Here is a 9,378-nt window from a genome sequence, read left to right on the forward strand (position 1 = left end):
TGCCATGCCCGTGACTATAGCGCGGCGCGGTGTGAGAAAAAAAAATATATATATATATGTGTGCACATCTACATGCCATGCCCCGCCGACTATAGCGCGGCGCGGTGTGAGAAAAAAAAAATATATATATATACATATATATATATATATATATATAAAGCATGCGTGAGAGCCCAATCAAAAGCAACAACTATATTATGGATCAATCATTATCATTTATCCAACCTTGAAGGATCAAGGGTCATAAGGTGAGATTACCAACAATGAAGGAAATTAAGAAATTGCAAAGTAAGCTCAATCACCTCATAATAATATAAAGCTCATGTACTTGGAAATCTCTACGAATAAAATCATCTCGTAATATCATGAAATCTGTATGCCTTGGAGCTTTGATAAATAAATCCCTCATAATCATCGTCATGGTTATCATAAAAAATTAAAATTATTCATCTTTAGCACCATAAAAACTTTAAGAGTCATGAATCTCTAACGTTCTTGGAAATGAGGATTCTTTTTTATGGAATTCATGCATGGGTTGGTAGGAAACGGATCATGCCTTTAAAAGAAAGAGGAATAGCCTTAACATAACTTTTGGTCTCCTTAACTATTCAACATTTATCCTTCCAAGCTCGTAAATCTACATGTAAACCATTCATACTATTGTTAGGCTCATTGTCACATGCTTATCTTAAGCCTTCAATTTAAATCCATTTAGAATCTGCCGAAATTCGGGCAAAGATCTCCCTATTTATATGCCTAGCCCGAAATCACAATCCAATGACCAACAACAGCAACAACAACAATACCAGCATCACAACAACATTATCAACACCAATAGGCTCCATATAACATCCCACATGATGTTTTCCAAGTTTCTCAACTATCCAACTTGTTATACGACTATTTAATAACTTTATCTCCGTAAATAAACTGAAATTAATATTAATAAGGAGAGATTCATACCTTATTCTTGCTAGAGCAGCAATATCTTCAATATTTACTTTGAATCCAAGCCAATTCCAACGCAAGACAAAACTATAATCGCGACTACACGTTACCCGGACCTCGATTAATACTCCGTCACTTGAAATTACTCAAAATACTCACTTTTATGTTGTGTGCATGCTCTCATATGGTGGCTGATATCTCTAGAACATTTGGGGGAATTATTATGGAGAAAAAATGGGGTTTTAACCCTTATACAGGGTGTCAAAGTCGGTGGCACTGTAGCAGCGCACCCTGCTCTGCCCGCCTAACTTGTAACGTTCATAATTCTCTACTCCGACATCGTATGGATGAGCGGTTTGTTGCGTTGGAAACTAGACTCGAAGAACTTCATTTTAGACTTTTGAAACACCTTAAAACTCTTAATATACTAGGAGATATACCCCCTCCAAATTTGACTAAAAATCTGCCCAAAATCCTGCTAACTTTTTCTAAATTTTCGTCAAACTTATTTTCTTCGATTTGCTTGATCCCAAAATCTTCCAAAACTCTCCATACATGATATTTATCACTAATCATACTTGATAATGATCATTTCCTTTGACTCCGAGGTTTTCCTTCCCGGTTACGACTTACAAGAGCATAATTCATCCTTTACTTAAATAATATACCTAATAATGCTTCGTTCCTCACACTCCAAAGTTATTTTACCTAGCCATAGCTCGACATACTTACATTCAAATTTAACCAGTGCTTCTCCTAGGTACGGGGTGTAACAGGTTTTCACATAAGTTGATAGCTGCTCCAAAGTCTCATTCCCATGAGATAAAAGGTTAGTTTTCATGCTTATTTCATGTTATCATGGATGCTTAGTTGTTGAAAAACTTGGGTAGAAGAAGAAAGTAGAAAATGAGGACTAAATGTAACTTTTATGATGTTTTTGAGTAGTAAGCAAACTTGAGTCATGATTCTGAGTATGATATGGGTATGATCTTGTTAGGGAAAGTAGTAATAGTGATAAGGAAGCATTGTGTGAAAATGTGCTAAGGTTGGGTGTGAAGTTGTTAGTATAAGTTGAACATAAGGATGAATTTTGAAGACTCAATGGAATGTGATTACTTGATTATGATATTGTGGATGTTATTGTGGTTGTTGGGAGTGGTTTTGTAATATGGTGGAAGTTGACGAAATAGGGGAAATGCTGCCCAATTTTCATTAGATCATGAATTATTCTAGTTTGAATTTAAGAGTATCATTAAGGCTTAATTATGGCATGAATCCTTCTAAATGTAGATTGTTCAAGCTTCAACTGTGAACGTTAAGTAGTTAAGAAGACCAAGAGGTATGTAAGGCTAACCTTTCTTTCATTAAGGCATGATTCCTTTGCTATATACCATCTCATGAGTTCCATAATGTCTTCCAAATGACTCTATCTCTAAAATTACTAAAGCTCATGGTCCTCGATACTTTCACGATGCTATTACCTCCCTTATATGATAGTTGATCTTCTAAGGATAGACGTAACGAAAGCGATGATGGTAAGGATGTTGATGATTCTTATGGACTCTTATGTATACGTGCCTAAGTATGTATGACTATTATGTAACACCGAGCTTATATAGCCGGTTATGATACCTATCGCGCACACACCACTACAGTTGGGTACGGACAACACTGAGCCTTGGTAGGGCCAGGTATGTATAATCACCGAAGCCTTGTCATAGCCGGGTATGTGAAACACCGAACCTTCATGGTCGGATATGATACGAATACGAATACGAATATATATATATATATACACACACACATGAGTAAGCATTAGAAATGGAAGGTTCCTGTGAAAGACAAGTAAGTAAATATGATGATGGCCACTAGAGGTACAAATGGTTCTATTACCTCCTGATTCTCTCATCCTATGCTATTTCTTATGTTATTTCTTATGCTCCCACTATGATGTTGATATATATATATATATATATATATATATACATGAGTAAGCATTAGAAATGGAAGGTTCTGTGAAAGACAAGTAAGTAAATATGATGATGGCCACTAGAGGTACAAATGGTTCTATTACCTCCTTATTCTCTCATCCTATGCTATTTCTTATGTTATTTCTTATGCCGTCTCTTATGCTCCCACTATGGTATGTATATATATATATATATATATATATATATATATATATATATATATATATATATACATAGTAAGCATTAGAAATGGAAGGTCCTTGTGAAAGACAAGTAAGTAAATATGATGATGGCCATTAGAGGTACAAATGGTTCTATTACCTCCTGATTCTCTCATCCTATGCTATTTCTTATGTTATTTCTTATGCTGTCTCTTATGCTCCCACTATGATGTTGATTATTCTTTACATACTCAGTATATTATTCGTACTGACGTCCTTTTATTTGTGGACGCTGCGTCATGCCCCGCGGGTGGCAGGGACGAGCTTGATCCATAGATTTCTTGTTCGGGGATCGCCAGAGGAGCTCCATTTCATCCGGAGCTACGGCTTTTGGTATTATTCTTTTATGTACATATATATATGGGCATGGTGGGGTCCTATCCCGCCTATATGATGTTACATACCCTTGTTAGAGGCTCGTAGATAGTTATGTATGGTTAGATGTCTTGTAGCCTTGTTGGCTCATATTTTGTATATTATTTTGTTAGCCTCGTCGGCTTGCGTACATGGACATGGGCATTGTTATTGATGATGATAGAAATGTGTCATTGCCCGATGTGATTAGAATCGTTGTTGTATGGAAAATCATGAGTAGGCCATATGGCTCACCTAGATGAGAATATGAATGTACGTTAGGAGGTGCCCGGTGGGGTAGCACCGGGTGCCCGTCATGGCCCTCTGGTTGGGTCATGACATATATGATGTATTCTTTTCAGTAATAAATTCTCCTTTTCTTTTTCCAGATGAACCATGATATTAATGCATCTTTGATTCATTACCTCACATACACAGGCCATAGTTCTTATTTAACCATGGGAATCAATTGAGTAGTGATTGCAGTGATGGAAGGAAAGTCATTTAAGCTTTACATTCTTTGCAAATTTCCCACAGGAGGTTGTGATTGATAGCGCCTCAGTGGATACTACTAATCAACATATATAGAACAATTCCTTTTTGTTATTTATTCTTCTGTTCATGAAGAAAAGTTTGCTTTTGAGTTCAATATTCATTTAACTACTTGCTTTTTGAACTGAACTGTCAGGTAACTATTTTCTAATTGAGCTTCTCTTCTTTGTTTATGTTTCCTTTCTTTGGTGAATTACTTGCCAGGATGCAGTAATGGCAGAGCGCTTTATTGCAGTAGAGCGCCTAGGTATCTAAAATGCATCTTTAAATTTGAGAATTATTTTATTAGATCTATATAATTTTTATCACTTTGATTGATTTTTAAATTAGTTGCTATACTTGCCTTTATTTTGAATTTTTTCTCTACTAAAGCATGAATCAAAATGGCCATGTTTCTGTTCTATGTCACAGGACAATGTTAGAATGCAGATATACTCCATGTGTGAGGGTGTTTGTAAATAATTTGGTCATAATTGGACAAAGCAAGTTAATATATTCATTTTGTTTGTCAACATAATATGAGAAGTTTGATCCCCTCCCTCCCAGGCAATTCTCAAGGTGCAAATATATACATTCCTTTTATTTGTTTTGCTTTCAAGTTTGTATGAAAGTTTTTTTTTTTTTTCCTCATAGGACCTTGAATGTGTATTGTTATTTTCCGTGAAATACGCAATTGTTTCATCTTTAATTGACGGATACTTATTCTATATTTTGGCATCTAATATATAAAGCCTGGTCTATGGAGGAGTAATATGACACCTCTTATAGACCAGTAAATGTATTTTTCTTTTATCTCTTTTTTATATATTTTTCTTTTGTCTTCTTTTTTCTGTATTTTTTTCTTTACGCTTCTCATATTTGCTCTTTTCTTATTTTACCACGCTTATCAAACAGAAAGTCAAAGGTCACTTTTTAGGTCTCTTAATCACACTTGTTCGTATTGATTAATCGTTTCTAAGAGAAGTGCTTTCACACATTTGAAGATATACATTCCTTAAACGAAAGGTACTTTCCTTTTTATCTTTAATTATTTGGTTGTTCTCTCTTCATTCTTCACATTTTATTCTTTCTCTTATTTTTCAGTGTCATGTTAAAAGAAATCCAAAAATCACTTTTCCGATTTCCTTAATTACACTCTTTTGGTCTTTCCTTAAACATTTCTAGGGAAAATGCTTATAAATTTGAAGATATACGTCCCTCCACATATTTTTTGCTTACCTTATTTTTATAGTACACAATAGAGAAGGGGACCAGAGGTAAAATTTTACTTGGCAAAAGTGCTTATACATTATCATTATGTATATTGTAGTTTGTGCTCTAAATAATTCTTATTTATAAATTAACTCAAATGTAGATTGTTTACAAGTGTTTGCATTTTCATGAAAAAAAGAAGAAGGCATAATAAATTTAAACATGTTTTTCCCGACCGCGCGAAGCGCGCACATTGACTAGTTGTCTTATAATGGAACAATCCTGTTGGTTGCAAAATCAATTTATTGTAACTCCACTATAAACTGGGTCGCTGGACCAATTTGCCCCTTTCCTTCTATCATTAGTCATCAACATTTGTCTTACAAATAATTTTCCACGTGGCCTTTCCCAAGCTACATGCAAATGGTTCACCTCTCTCTTCTATTTGTATGATCTCCATCAAATTGAAGTGTCATGTAAACGACCCAAAATCGCTTAGTTATACGGGCACCTACCATTTCCCACCTTGGTAGGCGAACCCTTCCATTACCCAACTTGCAATCTATCAAAGCGGAAGAACAATGTAATAATAATAAATCTTAGTATCAATTAAAAGAGAATAAGTGTGGAATACATCTTCTACCTAAGGCATCTGGTCTAAGTCAGCACAAGAGCTACTAATAAACACATAGGTCTGAATATATAACAAGAACTATCTGAATGTTGTCATACAAGGCTCATAACATCAAAAGGAATATTGTCTGGAAATAGATGACAAGTATACGAATAATGGAAACTCGAGCATTTGGTCATTTGTTTGTAGCTCACCCTAAGTCTCCACAACACCGTCTCGGGAAACACTCGTGGATCGAAATAGAACACCAGAACGGACTGCGCACTCAAAAGAAGAGTACAACAAGAGTAGCATCAGTACAAACAACAGGTATTGAGTAAGCATCATAGGCCGACTAAGACTAATTCATGCATATAAGCATAAAATCAACAATAGAAGTAGATAGACACATAATACCCAAACCAAGGTCACAGAATATCTCATAACCAAATCACAGCCTAAGATGAAACTTCTAAACCAGAAGTCTGTCGAGTCTCAATAATCTCAAACAATAATCACAAAACCAAGTTCTGAACCTAGGCAGAGTCACTACTCAATCTGACCCAGTCCGTAATCCAATCTATGCCACCACAATGATACGAACAGACCATACCAAATCAAACGTGAAGAGCCATATAATGATGCAGAATAAAATGCAATGTTATGCAATGCAATGCACTGGCCAAATACCTCAAATATGTACACACATGCTAAAGGCATTGTTCGCTCAGTAGTCATGACTCATGAAGGACACACGAAGTCTATGTACCCCTCGCTCCAGAATATACATCGGATCACGAGTCCACTCGCTTCGGAACAGACCTCAGATCACGAGTTCACAAATAGGCTACATCCTCACCCTCTGTCAAATGTGCATATATATATATATATATATATATATATATATATATATATATATATCACAAGATAGGCCACATCCTCACCCCCTATCAGATGTGCCTTATATACATATATTGTATGCAAGACGAGTATTCAAATATGGTTCAAGTGTAGAACCCCAATATGAAACACCAACTCAAAAGTCAGCATGATAAATCAATGAGATCAAATGCCAATGTGAGTACGAGTCCCAATGCCATAAGCCATATCAGGACTTAGATAAATTAAGTCAACCATGGAATGAATCGTACAAGCCATCTCAATCAACATAAAGAGTCTATGACACCCTTTACTTCCAAATCTAACAAGTACACCTTACAACTAAGTCTCGTGTCATCAAAGTGCTCCATTTACCCATGTATCATCATCAGTACCAAGTCATAATTCGATGTCAATATACATGTGAAATGAGAATGTATTCCATGCATGATATCATCATCATTATACAACACGACTCAGGCCTAATCTCATTATCATTCCTTATCCGATGATAGATGACACAATAAGAGAGAAATGAGTGTAACACGTATCACAACATAGCAATTAAAGCAACAAGCCTAATCACAATAACTAGGCAACAAGCCACAATCAACCAACCTAATAGAATACCATCCCAAATCACCACAATACGAATACAAATACACCATCACAATGCATAAATAACGGCGACAAGCCCATATAGTCAGAAGTCATACCAACCTAGGTAATATCCAAACAAACATCAAGTATGAAGACCTAATCATGCTTTATCCTGTCAATTATACATAATATATACGTTTCGCTAATCAAAGTCTAATTAAGGTAAGCCGTAACCTACCTCGAATGTAGAACATGAGCCACGAACTACTCCACACGAGCCTTCTGTTTTCCAAGCGCCTCAGAACGATGGTAGTCTAGTAAATAACATCTCAAGTAAGTAAATGACCACGACAACCAACTAATCGAATGAGAAATCAATTCGGGAAAGGTTACTCAAAATACCCCTAACGAGTCACGAGGGCAAAACGGGAAATTGAGGGTGAAATTACCTTACTCATAGTCCCAAAAATCATAATCCTTAATTTCATGAGTTTCTAATCACATTAGACCTTTCAGTTTCATCAATTAGTCAAAACCCCCAAATTTGGGTGAACTCTCATAATTAGATTCTTGGACTATCAAGCAATTCAACCCTAGAATGTGTTAATCTACACTTCTACATGATATAAACAGAGAATTAAACAATAATAACCAATTCAAGCTAAAGGTTTCATGATTTAGAATTCTAGGTCTTTAACCCACCATTTTTAGAACTTGAACTATCATGAAAACTTAAAGGGGAAATGAAAATGAACAAGATAATAGTTTATAACTTACCTTCAAGGATGATTCCCCCAAGTTCGTCAATAATCCCCTCTCTAAGCTCTTAGGATAGGTTTTTGGAGTGTTTTTACTAATGAAATCTAACTTAGGAGCATAAATGGGATTCTAGTTCCGTCATTCAACCACGACGGTCGCAAGGATCACCATGGCGGTCCCCCCGTGGCGACCAGACCATCTGCCATGGCGGATAATCATTAAACGCCAGTTTCTTGCCATGGCGGCACAAATCCCGCCATGGAGCTCACACCAGAACCAGCAAAAATCTGGTTTTCACAAGTCTTTCCCGAAATCCCCACATCAATCCGAGGCCCCAAATACACAAACCAGATATGCACACATACATAAAAATGCACTACGAATTCTCCCGTGGCCTCGAAAGTTACAACAGATGCCTAATTTACCAAGTCAACCCCAAAACGGAATAAAACAAGTTTCCAACCAAATACCCAAAATGCAACCAAACGCCTCGGGAATTGAACCATCCACCCCACCAAGTCATAATCGACCCTCCGGACCTCACGGAATTGACGAAATTCCGAAAAAAGTTTGTTTACCCAAAAATCAACTATTGGTCAAACGCTTTCACTTAAAGATTCTAAATCCTTCAGTTTTCACTAGACTCGCTTAAAGTCTCGGGAATGGATCAACAGGGGTAAAATGGTCAAAACGCACTGGTCGTTACATGTCTCTCTTCATAATTTTTGTAAACTTCTTTATCAAGCTTTTAGCTTTCTTTAATTGTTTTCAGATTAGTATTAGTTATTAACAATAATATCTGCATGATTTGAATATTATTTTTGGACAATATAAAAATTGATTTGACTGTGGTTATATAGTGAGATTTTCAAAAATTAACTACAAATAGTATTTTCATGTGCCAAGATTTTTATCCATCAAAATTATCAGTACTATTAAAAATTAAAATTATAAGTAGCATGGTTTAATATTTTAAGATCAAGTATTACAAAGTTATGTTAATAATTTGCGCTAATCACAAACAAATTTGTGATTACAATAATAGGTTATTTTATCAGTTGTCTTAGGATAAACTTTCAATTTATGATAGACGAATTCTTTGGCAGTATAGAAATTAAGAGACAATTCCAAATAGTTTAGGACATTAAATTATGATAATAAGTTCATAAAATGTAAAGATAAATTTAGAGCAAACTAACAGAAGAAACTAAGACAAAAAAGAGGATTTAGATTGAACCCAGAAAATACTAAAATAATGTTTACACATAGTTCTTTGAAAAAAGGAATACTA

Source organism: Lycium ferocissimum, chromosome 12 (assembly GCF_029784015.1).
Source record: "Lycium ferocissimum isolate CSIRO_LF1 chromosome 12, AGI_CSIRO_Lferr_CH_V1, whole genome shotgun sequence".
Lineage (NCBI taxonomy): Eukaryota > Viridiplantae > Streptophyta > Magnoliopsida > Solanales > Solanaceae > Lycium > Lycium ferocissimum.